We start from the raw sequence: 27,226 nt of genomic DNA on the forward strand, positions 1-27,226 counted from the left end.
TTTAATTGTATTTACTACAACAGTATTTTAAAAAGGCACATACTCTATTCACAAATTCTCTTCCCTGGTCAGAGAGGATTCTTTTGGGACAACCATGTCTATAAATAATAGAACAGATATGGCGTCCCACCTCAGCTGCAGATTTTGACTTCAATGGGAAAGCTTCAACCCATTTGGAAAAGTAATCTGTGGCTGTTAGGATATACTGGTAGCCATTTGCAGTTTCTGGAAGAGGGCCTGTGAGACCAATGCCAATGAGCTCCCAGACAGCAGACACCTATTAAGGTACAACAGACAACACATTTAGTTTTACATTTTCAATACTTTAAGAGCTGTTGTATAATATCAACATACCACTGTTCACATTTACCTCTATACAGTCTAACGACTGTGTAGCAGTCAAAGGCTTTCCAACTTTCTGGCATTCATCACATTCCAATACCTTTAAGAAACTAATAAAAACACAAAGCACAAAAACACGAAACGCAACAATAACTTATACACATACCCAGTTGTCAATATCAACGGACATGCCAAGCCAGTAAAATCTGGAGCACATTGCAGTGCGTGGTTTCAGGATGCCCGAATGCCCCCCGATTGGTGAGGAGTGAAATTCCTTGAAGAGCTTTCTTCCATCCTCCTTGGATTTAATGACTCTTCTGCTTCCGAGAAGAGCTCCCTTTCTGCTGTGAACATTCATTTAAAGAACTTTAATCATTAAAGAGTTATCTTACTAAGACACTAGCAACATTTTAATGTATTAAGTAGGGCTGGACCAGAATGTTCGATCGTTTATATATACACATTTGATTTTCAATTTTGAGATTCAATTATTGAGGTTCTTTTTCAGGCACCTGACCTCCGCTGACAGCAATGAACATAATGCTCCAGTTCACATCAAAGGGAAAACAAATTGAAGTCCTCGGTTGTGTGGGAGCACTTTAAACTGAGTGATGACAGCAGTAGTGTGGAAGTTATGGCGTTTATTCATTTTACAATTGCTTAATTTCATTACAGATCAAAACAGTTACATTTCCTACATTTTAAAATGAATCAGTAAACTGTAGGCTGGAAACAAACAACAACATAATGAACACATTTAAATAATTATATTAGGCCGATTGTAGAAGAGCATTTAGTCGCTATAATAATAGCGAACATAACGTGTTAGATTTAGTTCCTCTACCGGAAATACCGCTCATCCCGTCTGCTCTCCGCCTGGACCCCCGCCCGGCTAAACTATTCCCGGATTCTGCTCTGGACCTGCTCGGATCAGACTCTCTCACGCTGGAGAATAAATAAACGGAGCACTCTCTCACTTTTTCTCTCTCACACACACACACACACACACACACACACACACACACACACACACACAGTTATCTCTCCCCCATCCGATCTTCCCTCAGCAGAACTTCTTGGGCATTTATGCTTCTTCTGCTGTTCTGTTTTATCTATGAAACATATAGCTGTAGCTCATGAAATGACAGCCGGCTTATCAACACACGTTTAAACAATCGGCATAACGGGACTGCTGAGTGCCGCGGGGGGCGAAGCTTCGATTATTCGCTGTTAATTACTATCGAAGTGTCGAAGCTCTGATATTAGGGCCAGCCCTAGAATTTAGATACTCACCCTTTAGTGTGAATTTGGAAGCATACCTCCTGAGGTTTAGTTTCTGGGACTTATTATATCCAGGTGGATATGTTCCCAGAGAGAGAGGTAGTCATATAGTTCATGCCATCTATTCTCCATAGCTATAAAGACACAACACACAAGCATTGTTATAACACGATAGATATCTCAAGGAAATAACCTTTTGGTAAAGGTGACATTCCTCTGACATTTTTGACTTTTTTTTAAAAATGTCATCTTTCTTATTGAAAAAAAAAGATAAAGATGCACATTAGCCGATGTGTACATGTGATGCAACCATCTTAAAAGTGGTCACTAACATCAAATCGACTTTTATGATAACACTGGCAGGCAAATACAGGTGCATTATGCCAGTAAGGTAAAGCAATGCAAAGAAAAGGTTGTGATCGTGATTTGGCAAACCCTTTTGTCATAATTGCAATAAAAAATTGATCAAAAAAGAAGGACATTGCCCTACCGTCCCAATCAATCAAGGGAAGATGCCACAGTACACATCCTCCACCCCACTCTATCTCACCTGGAAACAAAGGGAACCTATGTGAGATTGCTTTTTCATTGACTACAGTTAAGCGTTTACACCGTACTTCATCCAGGCTCGTCACAAAGCTCAAGGTCCTGGGATTAAACAGCTCACTGTGGATGTGTATCTTTAACTTCCTGACACGCAGACCCCAGGTGGTGGGGATGGGCAGACACACCTCTTCCAGCCTTATCCTTAACACCGGAGCACCCCAGGGCTGCGCTTTGAGTCCCCTGCTGTACTCCCTGTAAACACACAACTGTGTAGCCACTTTGTGACTTTGTGACACAGCTGTGGTGGGCCGGATCACAGATAACAATGAAAAGGCCTAGCTGAAGGAAGTAGAGGACCTGACCCGCTGGTGTCAGGACAACAACCTGCTCATGAACGTCGGCAAGGCTAAGGAGATGATAGTGGACTTTGGGAAGAAGCAGGGAAAATATCAATGGGTCCTCGGTGGAGAGGGGGGACAGTGCCTTGTTATCCACATCAGGGTCTGACCCATACTAACTCAGTGGTGAGAAAGGCAAAGCAGAGGCTGTTTCACCAGCCTGAGAGGCTCAGGAAGAGCTTCAGAATCAGAAAAGCTTTATTGCCAAGTATGTTTTTTACACATACAAGGAATTTGTTTTGGTGTTGTACCTGCATGCCAGTACGATCCTAAATGAGGACAGTGCCAAAGAAAGTGTGTGGGGGGTGTGTGTGTGTGTGTGTGTGTGTGTGTGTGTGTGTGTGTGTGTGTGTGTGTGTGTGGTTTATACACTCCTCAAGGCCCAAGACAACCCCAAAGCTCACGAAAAGTTTGGCACAGGCTCACTTAAGGTGGACCGGCTATTCTCATTTTACCAGGTGGTGGAAACACTGCATTAGTCACGAGACGCTCCTTCAAGTTTTGCTCACCACCTCAGGCTGCTAGCTAGTGAAGCCGTTAGCAGAACGTGTATGCAAATTAACTGATAGACTAACATCCGTAACTGGTCAAAATATTCTCAGTGGCTAAGCGTTGACATCCCTAATTTTGTCGTTATTAATTGTGGCTGCATGGGCACTGTTCGGTGCTGAAGTCTTTCACCTTTGCATGTTAAAGACATTGTTGTCATTGCCTTGTGGTCACTTGTATCAGGCTCAGCCCTATAGCTTTTTTGTTGAATATTTTGAATTCTTTATTTGTTTATTTAACAGGGACAGAGTTAGTTAGCTAAATTTCATCAGCAGTCCCTGCAGGCAAATAAACAAAAGAATTGTGACATCAAATGTAATTCAGACAGGGGTACAGAGAATAAACAGTACATGTCCTTTGGCTGAATTCAATTAAAAACTACATGTATTGGTAACACTTTACTTGAAGGTATCAACATAATCGTGACTTGACACTGTCATAACTATGACATGACACTGTCATGAACATGTCATAAACGTTATAAACAAGTCCTAAACGTTTATGACTTCTGTCATTAAGTGTCATTCGGTTTTTGTCATGACAAGTTGACATTACATTTCTTTGGAGTGTCCTTATTAAGACAACTTGACATTAAACAGGATGACATTATGTCAAGTTGTCATGACAAAGACGGTCTTTGGTGTTTTTTTGCCCCCAACATCTCCTCCCAGGCAGCGCGGCAATGGTTATGTTTAGGGTTAAGGTTAGGGTTAGCTGCCTGGAAGGCACCGTTGGAGGCAAAAAAACACCATCGAGCTGACAAAGACATTCTCTGGTAATGTCATCCTGGTTAATGCCAAGTTTTCATAATCAAGACAACCCAAACAATGTCAACTTGTCATGACAAAAAATGAATGACACTTAATGACAGAAGTCATAAACGTTTATGACTTGTTTATAACGTTTATGACACGTTCATGACAGTGTCATGTCATAGTTATGACTGTCATGTCACGATTATGTTGATACCTTCAAGTAAAGTGTTACCCATTTATTTCAAATTGTTTACACAGCAACCAGAAGGAATGAATTTAGGATAGCCTAGTATCTAGAACATGACGAGGAGCAGGAAGGATTTTGATTCTACAACACAAACCGTCTGCTACATGTCACCTCGAAGGTTGAAAAAAGATTTTGCACAGTGTGTTAGCAGACAGGACAATAAACAATTTCAAATAAGAGGATACTGCTGTCATGTATACTGGATGTATGCCGTTGCCTAGAATATTGGCAGAAAGAATGGTTTCAAACCAAATCCATTTTTTCACACGTTTGGACCACCGAAATGACCGAAATTAATTTAGTTGTGACTTTTTTTTCCTTTACAGCCAGACATTGTCAGAAAACCTTGTTTCCCTCCAAGAAAACCAGCCACTGTCAGTTTTGATAGACCACAGTTTACACTAATTTTGTCTTTTACATTAGTCATGCTTTCACTGTGATAGTAATCTTTGAATGATTAAAAAGTGATGTGGGTCTGGAAATTATGCAGAGTGAACTTTGCTTTTTGTCAATTAGGTTGTACATGGTTTAAATGATGAAGTACAGACTGAAAACCGCAAAAGCTGCTACTGTACCACAAATGGGCGCCGTATAGGGGGGAAAAGTTAGGACAATTCCAAGGGCCCATGACTAACAGGGGCCCCAAAAAATAGGTAAAAACTAATATAAAATTACTAAACCATCATCATTCAGTATATATATTTCAAATACAATTAATGATCTCTTTGTTTTTACTTGTTTTTGGCAGTAAAAGTTAAATATCCCCATTGACCAAAAAGTAAACATCCATATTGACCGACCACCCCCCTGTATCTGCATAAAATGGTTTGGTCCTGCCGTAGCGCACTCAGACTCCGTGACGGTGTTTAGTTGCAGTCAGTAGATGCGCCAGAATTACAATGACCATAATGTTGCCAAGTAATTTTAAATCAAAATCTGGTTTTCAAAAAAGGAAAGAGAGAAAAGAGAGAGAGGAAAGACAAAGAAAAAGGAAAGGTTGTCAAACTGTAACCCAGTTTTTCACCAAGAAAGGTGGGTAGCCTATAGTCTGTGAGTGTTATTAACCTGTTGGCTTAATGTCCATAGTGAAATAAGCTAGCTAGCCCTACATTTAATCACCATTTAATCAGTGCAGGGAAATGTTTAGCAAGATATTCATATTACATCATTGTCCCTGCCCCTTTTAGCAGACTTAACAACAGATGAGTCAGCAGCACCCCAGTCTCCCCCTAACTGTGCCCCTCCCTGTCCCAGTGAAGAAGGTGAGCAACATTGTGTTCAATGACATACCAGTTAGCATCATAGCAGGGAGTCTGTGGGGATTTCTCTCTCTCTTGCTCTTTTTACCATTACAAAAAAGAAAAGTAAATATTTATTAATGACAGAAATTCAAACACATTAATAACAATTATTTTCTCACATAATGATCATTATGAAATAAAACAAAAAAAACAACCTACTGTCTATACTGGATGCTGGACAGTTGGAAACCGTGAGTAGCTTACCTGAGCCTGCATGTAAGATACAGACAATATTAACTGTATTGAACTACAAGAAGCAAGACAGTTGCAAGCCTTTAATTAGAGTTATGTAAAGCTTTTGATGGGACAATTAGGTCCTAGCGATGTGGTGACAACAGCTGCGCAGAGGGGGCCCAATTTGATTTTTTGTCATGGGGCCCAAAATTCCTGGCGCACACAGGCTCTAACTTACACTACTCTCGTAAGGGGGTTGTGGTATACCGTGATACCGCAGGAATTTCTTGCTTTTCAACCACAGTAAGAAACAATCTATACCGTCCCAGCCCTAGTGCTGTATTATTGCGTGTTTTGAAACTTCTATATCTATATACATGTAGATCTATAGGTGACCAACCCTGACTATTATTTATGTTATATGTTTAATGTTTGGTCACCAACTCTCTGTGACCCCTGGTGCTGGAGTTTGTGCAGGTTGAATTCAAGTTGCTATAGCCTAGTACTAACTAGTTAAGTACTCAGGATGCCAACCCCAGACTCCAGTGTCAAGGTCCAGTGCTACAGTCAGCCCTCACAACCTCTGTACAACTTCTGCGTGGTACAAGAACATTGCACTTCGTTCCTGGGAATAAACATTGCCACTATTATACATTTCTATACATTATTATTATTTATATAATATATATGATATTTGCATTTGAACAGGAAAAGATACACATGCATAAGGCCTGACAATTCATGCACAATCAACATATGAAGTAAAAGTTATGAAAACCTTTAAGTCACTACCATTAAATGCATACAGTAGCTTTTGCTTTCATAAGGGCCAGGGTTAACTGACAGCCAGTGGACCATGCGACCGAGTCATTACCATAGTTTTGCATTCTCTAATGTCATTTTCTACAAGGTTAGGCTTCATGTAATCATTGCCCCTGGACAGCAGTAGGCTATAAGAAATAGAGAGTGCACTGAGTGGAGGAGCAGTGGGCCACTTGTTTGACTTAATGAGACTGATCTGAGCAGATGGAGGAGAGACTCCCAGGTTGCTCTGACACAATGTCTCCCGGCCTGCTTTAGTTGGCCACTCATCTGTTTAGACTCTCTCCAGCTTGGGCCTACAAAATGAAACTTTAAGTGCTTTTTCTGTCTATGTGGACTAGGGTGACACGACTGCTGCCAAGACTCTCGTGACCTGTAATTACAGTGAATTTTGTCTTTGTCTTTTCCTTTACTTACAGTACTGTATATACTATTCCTAAAATGTACAATTACTGATGTCTTGCCCTAACCTTTGGTATTGTCTCACATCATCTTTTATTTTAGTTTTCCACTTTTACCTTTCACACACTTCTCAGTTGTTGAGATTTTCAGGTTTTCAGTCAGCATAACTTTTCTACTTCTTTGACAATATGCACTTCCTTACATGCATAACTATTTCTTAAGTGCATGGCTTTACTTTCATCCCATTTTTTATTCATTGTGATTGACAAGCAGTTGTTTGTGGTCAGGGACGCCGGCAGGCAAGCTACTCACTGTTTCCAACTGTCCATCATCCAGTACAGACAGTAGGTTGTTTTTTTGTTTTATTTCATAATGATCATTATGTGAGAAAATAATTGTTATTAATGTGTTTGAATTTCTGTCATTAATAAATATTTACTTTTCTTTTTTGTAATGGTAAAAAGAGCAAGAGAGACAGAGAAATCCCCACAGACTCCCTGCTATGATGCTAACTGGTATGTCATTGAACACAATGTTGCTCACCTTCTTCACTGGGACAGGGAGGGGCACAGTTAGGGGGAGACTGGGGTGCTGCTGACTCATCTGTTGTTAAGTCTGCTAAAAGGGTCAGGGACAATGATTTAATATGAATATCTTGCTAAACATTTCCCTGCACTGATTAAATGGTCATTAAATGTAGGCTAACACTAGTCTGAAGCTAGCTAGCTAGCTTATTTCACTATGGACATTAAGCCAACAGGTTAATACCACTCACAGACTATTGCATATGACCCCAATCTGCCCTTTTTATGGCTTCAAGCCAAAAACCGGCGGAGGTTATTGGCAAAAGCATGCTTCCCCACTAGGTATGTTAAATATCAGGCACCCATCACTGGCTCTGTTTGTACAATTAACCATGTAACAACTCCTTGGCATTTTGACTTACGCTGTGCTGCTACTACTACTAGCTACACGAAAAACTTCTTCTTTCTGCCCCCCGGTTGCGTGCGCAAGCAGTGATGACGTTGCCAAGAAATCCATGTATAGTGTAGACCAGTGAGTGACATCACTACAGATACGCACTATAGGCGACTACAGTACCTGTTTTTGGATTAATATGATGGTGTGATCTTTACCCTTTTAAGGGAAAACTGTGCTTAATGACGTAAATAGTATTTCTTTATCCCATAGATAGCCAGGAAACATCACTAGCAAGGTTCAGACTGTTGGAGACTTCTCACAAAGCTTTTACTGTGCAGTATGTAGTCTGAACCTGTACACATTTTAAATGTGAGCACTGCTTCTGATGTGCATCATGCCTGAAGGTCAAATATTACATTTGGGTCTGAAAGTGGAAAAAAATTCTTCGGTAGAAACCGAACCCCGTCAAAAAGCCCAATATTCAGCTGAATCCGAACCCGAATCCTGGATTCGGTGCATCCCTACTTAGAATATGTAAGAAATATTATTTTGGTTGCAGTTTTTGAAGTTTGTGAACTTCTGAGGAGGTTTAAACTACTAAGTGCCTCTTATTTACTGTATGTGGTGGGGATATTTGATCTTGGCACCGTCAGACACCGCCTACCAAGAGCCTGGGTCTGTCCGAGGTTTCTCCCTAAAAGGACTAAATGCTTGCTCTTGGGGGAACTATTGTAATTGTTGGGTCTTTTTAAATTATAGAGTGTGGTCTAGACCTACTCCATCTGTAAAGTGTCTTGAGATAACTCTTGTTATGATTTGATACTATAAATACAATTGAATTGATTGATTGATGGATTAATTAATCCATGTCTTAATTATAATTAAGACATGGATCTTTGTACTTGTTGCCTGACTAAACAGGCTGACAGTAGTGTAGTTGAGTGCAACTGTGTTGCTGTTTTTGTATGGCCCATGCGTATTATGGGAACACCACCTGCACATTCTAGGGCACCTTCTGTCCCCTGCCTCACACTTTCTTTTGTGTCGTGTCTGTGGTAGAGCAATTTTCTAATCAAGGTATAATTAGAGAGGGAAAGCTCTGCGTCTCCCCTCTTAATGATCGACAAAGAAGCTAAATTGTCAAGCCTGTGGAGTCTTTAATAGGAGAAGTTGAGGGGCCCTGGGTGGCAATGCAGCCAAAGAACCGACAGCATTGAAAGAAAGATCATGAATCTTTACTCCGAAGCAATTATAAAAGCTGCTGAAAGGACATTCTCGTACCATTCGTTATTTAATTTGGCTTTGTGGTAGACTGTTTTCATAGGCGCCCAAAACTCTTTGAAATGTGAAGTGGTAAATTCAGAGAAGAAGGAAAGGACTCGACGATCATTTACTTTTTGCTCTAGGAGCCACATGAAACAATGTGACAGATGTGGCTGGAGTGGGGCTAATATTCACTGAATGCCATTGCACTTTGGGTAATGCAAAGTAGCTTGACATTTAAGGAGCAGAGGCTGCGTGTAATTGGAGCTGTGGCCTTACAGTAGCCACTCTCCTCCCACTCTGTCAGCACAAAGCCAACAGAGCACATCTCGGTGAAAAATACTGCATATATTAAAAGGAGTAGGCAGGAGACTCTTCTGCCCAACAGTGGAGAACAATTTACATTGACACTTATATTTTAAGTAAGGTAAGCAATTTAAACTTCAATCACAAAAACACAATATGAAGAATTGTAGCCAGGGCAGTCATAGAGCTAGTCATTCTGGATGGTTAACCCTGCTGAAGACCTCTGTCTTAAGACTTGCCTAAGCTCTGTCCTGTTTAATTCATTAGAAGTCAGAAAAAAATGTAATTCCAATGGCATCATAAAAGGCAATAAACTGGCATTAAATGCCAAATTCATGTGTGATCTTGCTCGTAAAACTATGTAGATTCATTGCCCCTCTCTCTGAGATGAAAAGGCAAGGGGCAAGAGAGGATTTGCTGCCTTAATTGCCAAACTGCCCACATGTCATCTCTGAGAAGATGTACCATAGTCAAGAGAGCAAGTCAAGGACAAGATGTTGTACTTGCAAAGCAGACAGAGTGAAACATATTTGTAGTGCCGTCATAGGTGTTTTTCTCAAATGTTTTGGTAAACTTATAGCTGACTAATGGAAGCCAAACAGTGTATCCTTAAAAATGCTTTTAATTTGATTATAAGGCAGAATATACAGTAATATTGTCATTGAAACATAATCGGCGTGTATATATATATACAATTCATCTCAATGTATAAATTGTACCATGAGAAAGAAAATCCTATAATTATGCTATGCAAAAAGGGTCCTAGTGGTGTAAACATGCAATATGTTCAATATACTTACTTGAAACCTTATATATTGTATGTTTTTGTTTTCTTGCAGAGTTGTTTTCATAGCTCAGCGTCTAAATTATTAATATGGTAGAAGGCCTTCACCGTTTTCTCTGCAAAGTGTAAAATCCATGGCCTGCATGGCTCTTCATCAGAAAGCTTCAGTTCCCGTGAATGCACAGCAGCAGCTCTGCTCACTCATGCTGTATAAAACAGCTGTGTAAAATACACAGTCATTTCCTCCGACTGTCTGGATGGAGGGTTATTTGAGTCCATGACCCTGTAATTCCCCCTCTCGCTCTTGGAGCGGCCCACCCAATTACACTTTCACAGACTGCTTCAGACTCCCGTTGCTTGGCTCAATTCTTCTCAATTTCCCCTGTCTGTCAATATGAATTGAGATCTTGCGCAGATGGCCCCATTGTGGCAGTCAAAAGGATATATTATATTCAACGAATGTCATATCAAATTACCTGCTAGGAAACAGCTCATATAGCACGCCAATGAAATGTTGACTGTGCCTAAAGGCTGTCACTGCAATGAGTCCAAAGGGAAGATGGTAGGAGGACCAAAGAACTCTAGAGGACCATAAGGAGATGTTGTTTGTATAGACGTGATCACTGTGCTCTTTAGCCCTCACATTGCTACACCTCCTCACTATCAAATCAAATTGTTGCTGGCTAATAAATTAAAACAACAGGGGGTATACCCCCCTCACCCCACCATGCCCAAATCAATAGTGTCCCCTCTTGGGTGAGAGCTTAATCGCCTGTACTGCCTGACCCAACAAAATAAAAGCCCATTGTGCTGGCCCAGCACTTTGTCTCCCTTCTCTCCCTCTCTGACCTTGCTAAAGCCAATAAACTCCCCCCCTCTCCCTCTCCTCCTCCTCCTCCTCCTCACTCTCCCCCCAGTGGTGTCTCATTCAGAGGATGGAGACCAGATAACACATGTAATAAGTGCGTCCGTCCTCTCCATCGACGGGAGTGCCGATCCAAAGTAGGTATTAATAAAGAATGGGTGCTCGACCGAGGCAGGGGCAATGATTTTGCTTGATACAGATATCGATAAGAAATACAATAGAGGCTGTTGTCAGTAAGAATCAGGCCCAGTATTGGTCCATTGTCGGCCTAAGATCCCCTGACATGCTCTGGCTGATAGCAAGAAAGAAGTGACCCCAGTGCAAAATCGATGCAGCCACTGCATTCTGAGAGCAAAGCTGTTTTTTCACTTGACTGCCTTTTTTGGAGAACACAATCCAATCTGGCTTTATTGGTTTTACAGTAAGTGTTAAAGTGATTGCCGCTCATCTGCTCTGTTGGTTAATGGAGCAAACAAATTAAGAATCAAAGCTGAGCTCTATAACTTTCCCCATGTTCACACTACAGTAAAGATGACATACAGCATTTTTATTGTTTTTTCTCCTTGATGTCGTTGGTAAGCCATAAAAATGGAATCGACTGATCGGGTAACATTAACATAACATGAACTTGTGGCAATCCGCAACAAAAATGGGCTTTTATTTTGTTGGGTCAGGCAGTACAGGTGATTAAACTGTCAGTTCACAAACACACACCCACCAGTACCAGCAACACCCACTGTACAAGAAGCACGTAACTTAAACGTAACTTAATTTGAAAACATCAGATCTGTGTGGACCAATAACAAAAACTGTAACCTTTCTCAAATGAATACATGAAAAGAATGCCATATTTCTACCACATGTTCCACATGGTTTTCCATCTAAGAATTTACATATTCGTCATGCCTATCGTCGAATCGTGTGTGTGTGTGGGGGGGTTACTGTCGGTCATGGATCATGAAAAGTGAAACTTAAATCTGTCATGGGGCGGTTGGATTTATTCATGCACTTTTTATCCAACTATTTTTATTTCATTTTCAAAATAAATGACATACATTCTACAGACAGTGGTGAAGGAAGCATAATTGAAACAGCATGTCATTTCCCCCCAAATCTCCCACCCAACCAGACGGGAACAGACAACATAGACCCATACACACAGACACACACCAGCAAGGGCGCACAACATCCAAAAGACAAAAAGTAAACAGTTATTCATGCACTTTTAAAAGATTTATGTAAAGCGTCTTTCTTTTCACATCTTTATTTACAACAATATGTTGATATTTATATCATAATATGCTGTAAATTAGCTTAATGGGAGAAAAAAGGTAGTTATATGTCAAATCAGACATTAAACACCCCCATGTAACCAAAATGGCATGATCCATGTTTCATTACTATAGGAATATAATGATCCTTAATACACTGTTGTTTTTATGTTACAAACTGTCAGCTGGTGGAAATGGCAGAGTTTTGGACGGAGGCTAGCTGAATCTTCAACGAGCACGATAATGTGGTCAAGCAAACTAGAGAGTGACTGAGTAGAGCAAGCAGCGTTAAAACAAAGCAGTGAATCAGAGAAAAAAAAAAGTCACCACTAGAAATGCAACTGTAGCAAGCATCTCACTATCACTAAAGTTATCCACATTCATACTGTATTTACAGTGTTATGTACAAATTACATATATCCAGCTACAAAAAAGCCTGAAAGTCACAAGGGTCGTTCCTATGAAGATGATACACCGTCTTGTCGCATTGGTGTTAACTGGCAGGTTTCAGAACGTTGCAGACTGGTGCATTACAAGTTGTTGCAAGTTTCAACTCGTCTCGTTGCGAAACTTTGGTCTGAACTGGGGCTTTAAGACTCTGCGAAGAGTCGACTGCGAGATTGGCAGTTGAAATCAGGCTCCTTTGATCGAAGCCTTGAATATTCGACTATTCTGGGTTACCCCTAGTTTGGGCTATAACTGGCACTCCTTTTAATTATGTCATCTCATTGTGTCCTCTTCTTTTGTAATGTTTTATGGTTCCCAAATGGAAAATGTTAACGCAAACAGCTGTTTATCTTAATGTGCCTATACCCTAATATTCAGATTACGGAAGTAGATGGAAAGATTCATTCATTTGCATTTTCTTTTGCCGATTTTCTGGAAATTCTGTTACAATGTGTGCTACATTTGGATGAAAACTTGACCAGTGTTGTTTCTGAGATCCAATTTTCTTTTCCCATTTTATTCACATAAAAGCATCTTAGAATAAGATATGTCATTTTGAGATCCACATTTTAATTCAGAAGTTATGAAGTTGCAGCTCAGGGACCGTGTATAAATGATTCAATGTCATTGTGAGTTCACTTCTCTGGCCTCACAGAGACAAATTAGTGGCAAGGAATGTATAGGTATACTAAAGACCACAAAGGATACATCTGTCTTTCCAGTTTTTGCAAGAATAGGCCAAATTTGGAGGAGCTTTTGGACTGAGTAAGCCTTTTCAACCCATTGTGATGTATTTAATATTGAAATGCACACAGAGACACTGTTAGTAGTTCCCATGTTTCTGTTTGTTTAGATGCCCCATGAGGGACTTTGAAGTATGATGGATTACCATTGTTTGTGAATGCAGTTGACACAGGCATTCACAAATAATGCCTGTGATAAAAGTGCAGTCTGATAAAAGATGTTTACTCTCCCACGTCTTTCTGCTCACCTCACACATTCTTTTGGCTTGTTCTGCTCCAGTTAATACCCCGCTAATTCTTTAAATATAACAACAGCTTTAATTAGGCCTGCCTGTAATCTCAGCACCGTGAAACAGATTGCCACAGGTAAAGAAACACTCCATAGAAATGACACTACATCCTGCTGGGGGCAGGGGGAGGCACGGGGGTGAAGGTAGGAAATGAAATCTAGCGATAAAATTGAAATGTGATCCCAAAGGAAATTAGCATGCTAAAATGGGCCTGAAAATATTTGTGATCCCTTCACAGCTGTTTTATTTTTTTGTTTATCTTTTTTAGTTTTTTTATTACTGCCACAGCCTTCAATGACTCATTCAGAAGTGCATAACAAATGTGTACTTTGGTGCATACGCGCTCACTGAAATTAGCAAATATACGGCACAAGGCAGAGTAACATATTAGTAGGGGTGTGACCAGAGATATATATTGGGGGGGCCTGTGCTGGGAGACTGGTGGCAGGAGAAAACCTTTGAATGAACAGCCATAAAATGCTTGTTTCCAATGCTTTGGCAAGTGGCCTAGAATTAATAACTTTGAGCTTTGTTGTTTATATTGTAGTGTATATTGCTTTTAATATCTTTATACATCTGTAGAGTAATTCTATAATTGCCTTGGCCTTTTCATGTAGGGAAATTATAAAATGTTTCATTCTTTTAAAGAACACAACTTTGTTCTTATTTTCATATGTTTCACAATTAACTGATTTGGGAATGTGGCAATATTGCTAAACATTTGTATGGGACCAAAAAAACAAGCAGTCAGATGATCATACTGTAGATCTATATACTAATATCTATGTTTTAAACAAACCCCCGGGTCAGGAAAACCTATTTTAAAGAGATGTTCATTTCTACAGATATAAACTAATTATATATATAATTACTTATTTAAATGTTTTTATAATATTGTTTTTAACTGTTTAACTGATAGTATTGATGAGCCAAAATTCTTACTGTCCGTTAACGGTTAATTGGTGAATTGTTAACATCCTTAATTAGTTTATATATATATATATATATATATATATATATATATATATATATATATATATATAAATAGTAGTATTGTAGTAGTAGTAGTAGTAATATAGTACTAGTGTGTGTGTGTGTGTGTATATATATATATATATATATATATATATATATCTATATATATATATATATATAAACTAGTGCGTTCCTATTGGCTGTTCTGGGAGAGCTGCAGGAAGAGGTCTCACTCTACTTCAAATTCTAGCTTTTTTTGCATTCTACCCACTGCAGCATTAAACATGCATATTCATAACAGAATAGCAAAGTCTGTTATGTGTTCATAACAATAGACTTTGGTTCCAGCTTTTGAATGGTTGCAAATTCAGAAAACTCTGATAAAAGGTGCTGAGACTGGAAGCTCAGCAGAGAGTAGGTGTCACCCCTTGAATTTGCTGTAGTTAATCTAGAAGATGGCCTTTATATATATTAATGTACTGTAGTGAAACATAACTTTAAAAAGTATTGCTTATAACTGCACAGTATAGTTTGTTTTCTCTTAATACTTTAATAATTACGAAAAGTAAAGTATTCAAATGCATTTGGAATGCCAAAACATTACAATGCTTCAGTAATTAGACATATGTGATTGCAAACTATTAAATACAATGCCAATTACAATAGTTGTCGATCCACTTTAGAAACCCTGCAGCATAACCTTCTATCACAGTGCAGTAAAGTGGGATATGTGGTCAATGAGATGGAACATTCTGGGTGAAGTAAACAAGGTGAGCGCTTAGCCCAAGAGCAAACGTGGTCGAAGAGTTTTCTACCATTTATGTTAAAATTGCGAGAGGGACATACAATGCCCCCATGACTCTGGCTTCTTACCTTTTAGTGTCAACTTAATTGACTCCTGTTCCCTAACAATTCCTCTGTCAGACTTACAAAATGCATGCCTTGTAGTCTCTCACAGATTCTCCCATGTGTTGCCACCCAAAGATCTTACCATAAACTGCACATTGCATATTCATCAATTAGAATTTGTGTTCACCTCAGGGATATCTTCGGAGTACAAATGTACTCTCTCCCTCTCTCCTTCCAGCTGGGATGCTCAGTCTTGCATTGGCTGAAAACACAAGGAGGATTTTCATGTGCATAACGCAGCGGCCCCTGCTCTCTGCATGTTAATTTGCCAAGGTCACAGAAAGTCTGTAGCATGTGCTATTTTCATCCCACAGTCCTCCAACAAGAATGGCCATCCTTATTAGGGAAAGCACAGATCTGGTGATCATGTGGTAATTAATATTCATAAAGAGGGAGGCTCGGGAGTGCCTCTGACTGCCTACCAGCTATTTTAACTGATCCTACATGGGTTTTATGTAAATGCTTTTGCGGCTCTGTATACATTATTGAGATAAACTGGGAAAGTTTGAGGACATATGCTCACCCACAGATGTTGTTAAGACTTAATGGGAATGGTGCTTAAGGTCTTTGCTGTCACATTAGTTTTGCCTGCATTTAACAAGCTCTTCATATCTTTTCGTGTCTAACTCAATAATATTTAAGTGATTTTTTAAATTTTTAAATTTTTTTATTAAGAAGATTCTCCTGAACTCGTGTGCCGCTATTAACCACTTTGCCACTTTGGTTTCTCCGTCTCACTGCCTCTCTGTCAAAGCATGTACCGGGTAATACATCAATGAACAGCAGTGATGCCAAAATAGTGGCTCGTTCCAAAGTAGTTTTAGTTATCCGTATCAAACGATAGAAAAAGAGAGCCTGAATATTAACGGTGACCACAGATTGCTAGGGGGGGTTTGCATGTGACAAATTTAAAAATAATGATATTGTCTCGAGGTTATTGGAGGTTTACAGTGGGCTACAAATCATTAGCAGAGTGTGTATGGGCATAGGTCTTTTTAAATATTAACACACCATCTTAATAGCTATCTTAATTGCATAAACTGTCTCACACTGGCTCTTAATAAGACTTTCCTGTCTGAAATGGATGGTAATGGCCTCGGGGCATGTTGCTAAGAACCTGAACCTGTCAGCTGTTCAAATCAAATCAAAATCATCTGTACTGAACGTCTACATTTTCCTCCATGATTCATAGCCTTTTCATTATTGTAGCTTTTTTAAAAGAAAGTATGATGTGGAATACATTTATTTCATTTAAACATGTGCTTAAGGTGTATATATCCATGGAGTTTAACCCATATTGCCAGCGTACTAAACTCATCCACTCTCTGTGCTGTATCTTGTCTGTAAGCATTCCCCAGCTGGCAGAGTGCTCAGTGATATGATCAGAGCCAGAAGCAACAGTGCTGTATCTCCTGTTTCTGTCTCTACACACTGACAAGAAGCTCATTTGGATAAGTCTTGGTGCCCTGGCAGCCCAACATCCATGTAACATTCCTGCTTCCAATTCAGGAGGGGCATTTGTTGCATGTCATCCAACCAAAATTTCACTCAAATTTAAGCTCTAAAGGTTTTACCAAAAGTCTCCCACAGTGAACTCATTCAGTAACTGATGTTTTTGTTGAATTGACAAAATCACATAGCCTTTCTCTCTCAGGATTCAATTCAATTTCAATTTGATTTTATTTATAGTGTCAACTCATAATAAAAGTTCTCTCAGGACACTTTACAAATAGAGTAGGTCTAGACCACACTCACTACAATTCTCAGAGAGCCAACAATTTCCCCAAGAGCATGCATTTGGTTAGGGTTAGCGGATGAATACATGCTTGCAGTTCCAAAGTGTCTTCTCTTCAATCAATATTGCAAGTTCCACAGCAGAACATGTTTTTTCTTGCGCTCCATTACTTTCTAGACATGCACAACACCTGTCAAAACAGTTGAGAATCAGATCTCATTTATTGGCACCATATGTAAATCAGATGAAGTGTGACTGGGCTCATTTACATCCGTAGTCTTAGTATAGACCATGCAAACTTCTCCTGCTGACGCATTTTGTCACTGGCTTAGTAAATATTAAGGGTGTCACGATTTGGATTTTAAATTGAAATCGACCGAAATTAAGTCACAATCTCGAATTTCGAATAAAAAAATGGAATCGTCGATGCTCCAAGCGGAAAAAAACATAGAAAAAAACACGTGTAGCCTGCTCGTTGATTCTACCACCATTCCAGTGGAGGCGCTAATGAGCTAGATTAATACACACATAGTAGCAGAAGAAGACCAGCTACACACAACGGAGCATTCATCGATCGCACTCAGCCTGAACAAAGCGCTGCTGGCACGAATGAGACAAAAAACAGGAGTGAGTCGGTTCATTGTCTCGGTTCAGTGACACTACTCGGGTTAATTATTGTTGTTATTGTTTTATTGTTTTTCTGTTTGTTTTGTTGTGAACTTGAATGTCATCTTCTGTGAAGAAGACTGCAGTTACAAAAGAGAAACTAGATGGCAGGTTATAGATATATAAGTTATTGTTACATTATGTTGTTAATAAATGTTTTAAATTTGACAATGTAGTGTGGTACATTGCGAATAAAGGTCAGATCTTATATTGCATAAAAGTCTTGTCTAAAAAATGGCATAGCAACCTGTTCTTTAAAAAAAAATCATCAATATCATCAAACATCAATCTTTCTGTATTTAAATGTCTTTCTTTGTCAGCTGTATTCTATTTAGCTATTCTTCTCTCGTTTGCACTCAATACTTTAGCAATATCAGTAAATTAACTCATTTACACTCAAATGCATTTTGTAGATAGAATTTCACCAGTTTTCATTTACACTCAACACTATAATACTTACACTTAAAGTGCATAACATCCAATTTCTGTTTCATTCCTATTCAAGCCCTGGAGCATTGCTCCACTAATATTTTTTCTTAAAACTGACACCGCAACTTACTGTACAAGTTCCTTGTGCTAGTGTTTAGAAGGTCTCTGCTTGACAAGCTTAATTTTTCATTTAGTTTTTCAAGTTATTCTGTGTCATACACTGTAGCTGAAACATAGAGTCAGCAGATTTGTCCTGATCAGCCAGGATGATTCCCAGGTGTAAAGAGGGTCACAGATATGCAGCGTCGCTATTTGCAGAAGTTAAAGGTTTGATGGGGCACTGACAGCACATATTTATGCATCTCTTTAGATAAGAGTCACCCTGGCCCCTTTACCGCCTCACCTCCTCTTATTCCCACCTACGTTTCCCATTAAGTCGCCTTATTAAAATGCTGAAAGAGCCACAGGAACATGAATATGCTCTTCATCAGACGCAGGCTTTGAATTCCATATGCACCAGTGGGTCATTTCTTTTGTCGCGTTCCTTTGGGTAATAAGAAAAGAAATCCAAAGATAGTGTTTGGCCTCCTCTCTTTCTAACAACCTTCGCTTTTCATAGCAACACCCTTTATTTTCTCAGTGGTTTGATCCATTGTTAGTGCATTGTTGTCTGCTGCACATTGGGAATGCCTTTATACTGATTTGCAATTGCATACTCATTTTCATGCTGGATTCTGTTTGCGTGAGTGGACAAGAGCTTATTGGTTTTTGAGTTTCTAACAAAAACTCTCTTGTAAATGGAATCACTATTTCTACATTGTTTGATTCAAGGTTCAACAGTACACAAATACGTTTTAACAGTAATTGGAACTATGATCTAGATACCTGGCATTCCATTTGTGCGGCATTTTCACTGTAATTATGTCTTCATCTCATCACATTTCATCATCACATTTGTATTTCTTTATTTTTTATTATGTGGTTTAATGACATACACTAAATGCAACCTATTTCTTTTGAATGTTGATGTTCACTTATGCAGTCTGTTTTTGCTCATGTGTTATAGAATATGTCTTTGTTTGACATTCATTCTGACAGAGTTTTTGCTCAGTGGGGCTACCTAGCTGGAAAGGAGATTATATGAATTACAGAGAAATCCATGGATTTATCCTTCCCCCTCTCTTGTGCATTAACATCGCTCCTCAACCGTAATAAGAGATCTTAAAAGTTAAATGGCCTGGTGACACTTGGACCGGTGATTCAGAGGCAGCCACAGGCTGACATGTTTGGTCCATATCAGGAATCCTCTGCCAAGACCTTTTCACTGTGCACCAATGGTGTCAAAGTCATAGCTCATTAGTTTGGATTATGGGACTCTGCCAGGGAACAAGTCCCTTCCTCTGATGGTATACTGTATGACTGCAAATACAATACTGAGAGAGATATTATGGAGACTCCCAGTCAAGATGATCTTTTTCATCATTCAGTTATAGCATGTATCTGTAAATGTGTTTATCTGAGGCAAATACTTGAGTAAATTATGACTTAAAAAACATAATATTATTAACAGGTTTACTGTCTGTAAATGTCCACAGATGTAAGAGTAAAAACAGTGGAAAGACTAAACATATTGGTTCCTAATATGGATCCTAACTGCAATCAGTAAAGTGTTTTATAAGTATTATAAGCAGAATTAGCCAGAACAGATGGCTTGTACAAAAATATCTGTGGTATAATATAAGTTTTTAATTTCAAAGTTGAGTGAACAGTTGTAGAGCACAAAGTAAATCCAAATGCCAAGAAAATCACGCTGGGACTAATAGTTAAAACTCTCCATTGTGTTGGTTCAATCCTTGAGGAAAGCAGTGCAGTGATAGGATAATCTCTCTGCAGGGCTTTTGCGCTGGCTTTTTTAATTTTGTGCTTAGACACATTACATTTGTTTGTAATTCTGAAAGTGCACAAAGAGGGCAAGCATAAGCAATGAAAGTGCATTAAAAATGAATTGGAAAAAAAGTTGCACAACCTTTGTCCAATATATTTACAGTATTATAATTGTGAGGAATAACAAGGATATTGGATTAGAGTAGCGCAATGCTGATTTTCTGATGTGTTTACATGTTTCTGTGGTGATAAAATTCTGCAAACAATCATATCAGAGATTACAAGCAGCCCTAGACTCATTGTAAACACTGACAAAACAGAGGGCTGTAATTTCCCACCACACCTCCACGCTCAAGGTAATGTAGGTAAAGAGCTCTCACTTTTGGCTGAGCTGCTACCAACAATATTTTCACACATTCTTTGTCCTTTCTTTTAATACTGAGCCTTGGGTTAAAAATAATAATCAGTCTCGTCTCACTTCTCTTTATTCTCTAACAAAGAATTTCACACAGCCCTCGAGGACTTACAGTGCATCGCTTAATTACACTTTTGAATATTATGCTGTTTAAAGTGTTCTGATGAAGCTTTTCCCTATAAGGGCATGCTTTTTGCAACAACCGAACATGCACAGTAAAAACAGCACATCAGCTCTCACAAACATTTATGATGACAGCTATTATAATTGAAGAGCTCTCCAGTGCCCTTAATGAGTTTTTATGACCCAATCTCTGACATCCAGTGTGTCAACAGGTGATAGGTAGAAATACAGTACAGTAAGATGCAGATTGGTGAGGCAGCTGGCGAGGCCCCTTGGGGCTTGCCGCTCTACCTGGAATCTCTTTGGGGCTTCTCCTGCTGTTCCCGTAGAGAAAACGGAGCATTTCCACATATTGACTCTCAGTCAGCTTCGTGCAAAAGATCAAATTGCAGCTACAATCTCACAGGGGCCGACACTTAAACCGGTTCTTTAGTTGTGTGAGACACCTGATACCAACTGAGGGAGGTTTATGTTATTATCAGCAGTGCAGAGTGAGAAATGAAAAAAAGGTAATATTTTTTTAACAGGCAGTCTTTACCTCACAAAATTTCTCAGTGACGGCTCTGTTCAAGTGTGTCTTCAGTACACCACTGACCCATGCCAACTGATTCTGGCAGATGGCACAACACTGAATCACTTTAACTGCTGCGAAACAATCCTGAGGAGCAGTAGTAGTGTCTTCACAGGGTTGAGTTTATTATTAATGTGATGTATCAAAATAGTGGTATACAATAAAGACCTACTGTTTGCCAATTTGTATTGTGCTGGCGCTCTGAGAATGGGCTTCAGAGACGCTTTAGCCAGGTTTACTCATGTTCATTTATTGCCTAAACAGCCACGGCAATGAATTTCAATGCTGAATGTTTCATTCACTTGCTTGTGCAGGCTTCTCCGTGCACAAGATACCTGTAGACAAGCGCAGCAAAACCCGAGACGGGGGAACAAAATTGGTCCAATTCAGATTTTATAGAGCAGCTTTTGTTTTGTATTGTATTCCATTATCGGGGGGGCTTTCTTTAGTGGCTCAGTGACCACTGATTTTCTGCCAGAGCCCATCACATTCGATAGGCTCCGGCTCCCTCCTCCTCCCAGATAACGACAGAAAGCATTTCTCAGGGCTTTTAAACACTTCTTGGAGACTTATCTATAGCCCTCATGGCCTGTCCACACTAATCCATTTCAGCTGTGCACCTAACCTTATACCGTCTTATTGATAAAGTTAGACTTGAATCTGACGGAACAGGTCTTAAGGGAAATATGTGGTTTCTTTTTTATTTGAAATAGTTTGTATGGAGTATGGAAAAGGCCATTTGAATTATATGAGCTTTCATTTCATAAACTCAACATCCTCCTCTCTAGTTTCCAAATAGCAGTCAAGACATATGGCATTTTAATAGTCCCTAATAAATTCTTGTTTAAGTTAATGTATCATGAAATAGAATAGTTTATATTGCCTCGTTTTCTCTGTTGTGTTGAAGAAGCTTAAGCTGCTATCAGATCCTGTGTGTGTGTGTGTGTGTGTGTGTGTGTGTGTGTGTGTTTGTTTATTGACACTTAGAGAGAAGAGTAATTGGAGCTCTGAAGAGAAATGAGAGAGAGCGAGACAGGGAGATAGAGGGGGGAAGTTAGGAAAAAGAGATGAGATAGAGGGTCTAATCTATGAGGTGTCAGCCCAATGCCAGATGAAATCCACCACTGCTTTGATGAGGGAAGGCCTTGAGGTGCAGATCTAATAGGAGGGATTGGGAGAAGGATGGCTCCAATCTACAGGTCAATCCTGTTCAGGGTTCCCTACTGCTGAAAGCACAGGGGGATTATTAGAGCTGGAGGCTCAGGAGAACCTTCTTGGCTAAATTTGAACTATCATGGACACTACTAGCCCTAAAAAAAAAAAGTGATCCACACCTATCACACCTGGGTGGCTATGAAGACGATTTTGGAAAATTGTAACATTCAGACAACATTTCACAAAGCTTCATTATCTCTTTGTCACCTGAGTGGGGTCACGGCAGGGGGAGAGATGGAGGATGGATGAGGATGGAGAGCATGTCTTAGGCCAGCAGTTGGCTACGTCTTTAAGGAGCTAATGCTGTTATCTCGGGGAGTGTACCTGTCACTAATCTGATTGTGGTCCTTTCATTCTCTCAATGGCAGATTGATGTTGAATAATCAAAGGTGGTGGTGCCCAGACAAAGCACAAGGCCACAGGGATTAGTTTCCGTCTAGGAGACATTGATTTTGGTTTTAATGCCCACAAATATTGATGGACTGCAGAGTGGAGGGGCCCGAATACAAGGCTGGGTTTTTCTAAGAGCCAAGGCTCTCCAATTTCCCCTCTGAAATCTGTGGTGTCGTTCAACCACAAAAAAAGAAGAGAGGGGGGGGGAGATTACGTGACCAGCACCCGCGATGCTTGCAAGAGACTAGGGCTCCCACATTCACCTCCGTATTTCATTAAATAACCAGGTCTATTACTTTTTCTTCGACGCCAAATAATTTTGTCTGTTACCACGGTGACTCAGTGAAACGCCTGCAAGCACAAAAAAACGATCTAGTTGTTGCATTAACTACCTACTCGTTCAGAGAAATCTTCTAGCATGGCGGCTAATGGGGCTGTAGCTTACGCAACAACCGATGTTAGCAAGATCCCCAACGTGGAGGACATAATCGCCCAATTCTTGGAAAGGCAGCTAAGTATGATTGAGTCTGTGATCTACTTCACAGTGAGGGGAGTGTTAGCGGAAATTAGTGCCTTGCAGCAACACATCAGGGCCAATGGTGCATGAACCGGAGCAACCTGACTGCGTCGCATCCACGACCCAGCAGCTTTGGGAGCTTGAAGGGACACGGCACGAGCTACACGCTGGGAGCGATCCACGGAGGGAGGGAGTGAGCCTTCTCTGCGGCCGCGGAGCCGGGCGTTTTCTTTCTGGAACTGGATGTGGATGATGGCGAGACTGGCGTGCACAGACCGCTCCGCGAGGAGCCAGGGGGGCGGCGGTGGAACTTCACGTTTGGCGCCGGGACCGAGGCGGGCGGACTCAGCACCTGCGGACTGACGGTATTTGGACATCTGAACCGAATTTGACTTGAGGACGCTGTGTGTAGGTTTTTGGAGCCAGAGTCAAAGGAACTTTTAACCAGGCTATAAGAAACAATGAATGCTGGCTACTCAGTCTACAAACTATGTTTTGTGGACATTTAACCGGGCTGAAAAGAATATGATAAATGCTGAGGACACAGTATGTAACTTTTGGACCCAAGGTTTAAAAGGATACTTAAAGGGGTGATTGAAAACCTTGTCATAGTTGAATGATGACAGTTTAGTGGGTAACTAGGACATACATAGAACCAAACCATAAAAAATCCCATTAACACCTCTTTCCTCTGCAAATCTCACAATTTCAAACTGCCTCTGAAAACGGGCAAATCTCAACGAGCCGCCTAGTTGACGTCAACTCGGCGGCTCCTCCTCATTTGGCTCTAGTCTCTATCTTTTTTTTAACTTATTTTACCACTAAATTCACTTCTGAGACTTTTTTATGCGAGAAATCAATTGTGTAGAGGTCAAATATGGGCCGTTTTACGAAAATGTATGTCTAATTGCAAATTTTGTCCGACTGTGTGTCGGAGTTCAGCGGCTGGTGCTGTCTGTTTTGCTGCCCCGCCACCGGCCTGCCTTCCTTCAAAGACCCCGGCCTGCTGTGAGGTAGATGGAGCTCCGTCACGGCTGGCAGCCCACAGCACTCCATACCCACGCAAAGTCACTGTTTTTTGGCGCCCCGAAGCCCCAAGTATTCCAGTAGTCCAGTACCCAGGGAAATGGTGACTTTCACTGGGTATGGAGGTTGCTGCTTTCTCGTCAGACTGTGTGGAGATCCTAGCTAAAGTCCGACACGTCTTACCAAATTTGCAATTAGCCATCAATTTTCGTAAAACGGCCCATATTAGAGCTTTATATAGTTGATTTCTCGCTTAAAAAAGTCTCCGAAGTGAATTTAATAACGAAATAGCCCGACATACAATGTATAACTTTGCAGTGTCTGAAATATGAGACCGGCTGTCTCGTCTCCAATGTGTTTCTATGTGGTTCGCTCAAACCAATCAGCACGCAGCTCATCTAAATATTCATGAGCATGCCATATTTGGAAGAAAAGCTCTTGTTCCAAATAGGGCCATATTCACGGGGTAGTTAAGGGCCTAATAAAATAGCATTCGGGCAATTTTCAGCCCAACCAATGTTACATACCCTATTAGGAGACCTTAAGGAACAGTGTAAAATACCCTATTAACTAATTAAATGTTTATAAATATAAATAAATAAATAAATATATATGTGTGTGTGTGTATATATATGTATATGTGTGTGTGTATATACAGTGGGGCAAAAAAGTATTTAGTCAGTCACCAATTGTGCAAGTTCTCCCACTTAAAAAGATGAGAAAGGCCTGTAATTTTCATCATAGGTACACTTCAACTATGAGAGACATAATCCATCCATCTTCATCCGCTTATCCGGGGTCGGGTCGCGGGGTAGCAGCTCAGCAGGGGACCCCAAACTTCCCTTTCCCGGGCCACATTAACCAGCTCCGACTGGGGGATCCCAGGCGTTCCCAGGCCAGGTTAGAGATATAATCCCTCCACCTAGTCCTGGGTCTCCCCGAGGCCTCCTCCCAGCTGGGACGTGCCTGGAACACCTCCCTAGGGAGGCGCCCAGGGGCATCCTTACCAGATGCCCGAACCACCTCAACTGGCTCCTTTCGGCGCAAAGGAGCAGCGGCTCTACTCCGAGCTCCTCACGGATAACTGAGCTTCTCACCCTATCTCTAAGGGAGACGCCAGCTACCCTCCTGAGGAAACCCATTTCGGCCGCTTGTACCCTGGATCTTGTTCTTTCGGTCATGACCCAGCCTTCATGACCATAGGTGAGAGTAGGAACAAAAAACTGACCGGTAGATCGAGAGCTTTGCCTTCTGGCTCAGCTCTCTTTTACGTCTAACGGTGCGATAAATTGAATGTAATACCGCACCTGCTGTGCCGATTCTCCGACCAATCTCCGCTCCATTGTCCCCTCACTCGCGAACAAGACCCCCAAGGTACTTGAACTCCTTCACTTGGGGTAAGGACTCATTCCCTACCTGGAGAAGGCACTCCATCGGTTTCCTGCTGAGAACCATGGCCTCCGATTTAGAGGTGCTGATCCTCATCCCAGCCGCTTCACACTCGGCTGCGAACCGATCCAGTGAGTGCTGAAGGTCACAGGCGATGATGCCATCAGGACCACATCATCTGCAAAAAGCAGCGATGAGATCCCCAGCCCACCGAACTGCAGCCCCTCTCCACCCGACTACGCCTCGATATCCTGTCCATAAATACTACAAACAGGATTGGTGACAAAGCGCAGCCCTGGCGGAGGCCAACTCTCACCTGAAAGCGAGTCCGACTTACTGCCGAGAACCCGGACACAGCTCTCGCTTTGGTCGTACAGGGTGGATGGCCCTGAGAGGGACCCCCTCACCCCGTACTCCCGCAGCACCTCCACAGTATCTCCCGGGGCACCCGGTCATACGCCTTCTCCAGATCCACAAAACACATGTAGACTGGTTGGGCATACTCCCAAAAATCCTATGAAAAATCGAGGAAGGGATGAAGTGACCCTGCCCGGAGGAAGCCCGGGGCCCCCGTCTGGAGCCAGGCCCAGATGGAGGGCTCGTCAGCGAGCGTCTGGTGGCCGGGTTTGCCACGGAGCCCGGTCGGGCACAGCCCGAAAAAAAGCTACGTGGCGGACATCCCTCCATCCCATGGGCCCACCACCTGTGGGAGGAACCGCTGGGGTCGGGTGCGCTGCCACATGGGTGGCAGTGAAGGTCAGGGGCCTCGACGGACCAGACCCGGGCAGCAGAGGCTGGCTCTGGGGGACGTGGAATGTCACCTCTCTGTGGGGGAAGGAGCCGGAACTTGTGCGGGAGGTGGAGCGCTACCGGTTAGATCTGGTGGGGCTTACCTCTACGCACAGTCTTGGTTCTGGAACCATACTCCTGGATAGGGGGTTGGACTCTTTTCTTCTCCGGAGTTGCCCAGGGTGTGAGGCGCCGGGCGGGTGTGGGGATACTCACAAGCCCCGGCTGGCGCCGCTACGTTGGAGTTTAACCCGGTGGGCGAGAGGGTCGCCTCCCTACGCCTGCGGGTTGTGGGGGGGAAAACTCTGACTGTTGTTTGTGCATATGCACCAAACAAGAGTTCAGAGTATTCGGCCTTCTTGGAGACCTTGAGTGGAGTCCTGCATGGGGCTCCAGTTGGGGGACTCCATAGTTCTGCTGGGGGGACTTCAACGCGCACGTGGGTAATGATGGAGACACATGGAGGCGTGATTGGGAGGAACG

This window comes from Sander vitreus, chromosome 13 (assembly GCF_031162955.1).
Source record: "Sander vitreus isolate 19-12246 chromosome 13, sanVit1, whole genome shotgun sequence".
NCBI classification, from domain to species: Eukaryota; Metazoa; Chordata; class Actinopteri; order Perciformes; family Percidae; genus Sander; species Sander vitreus.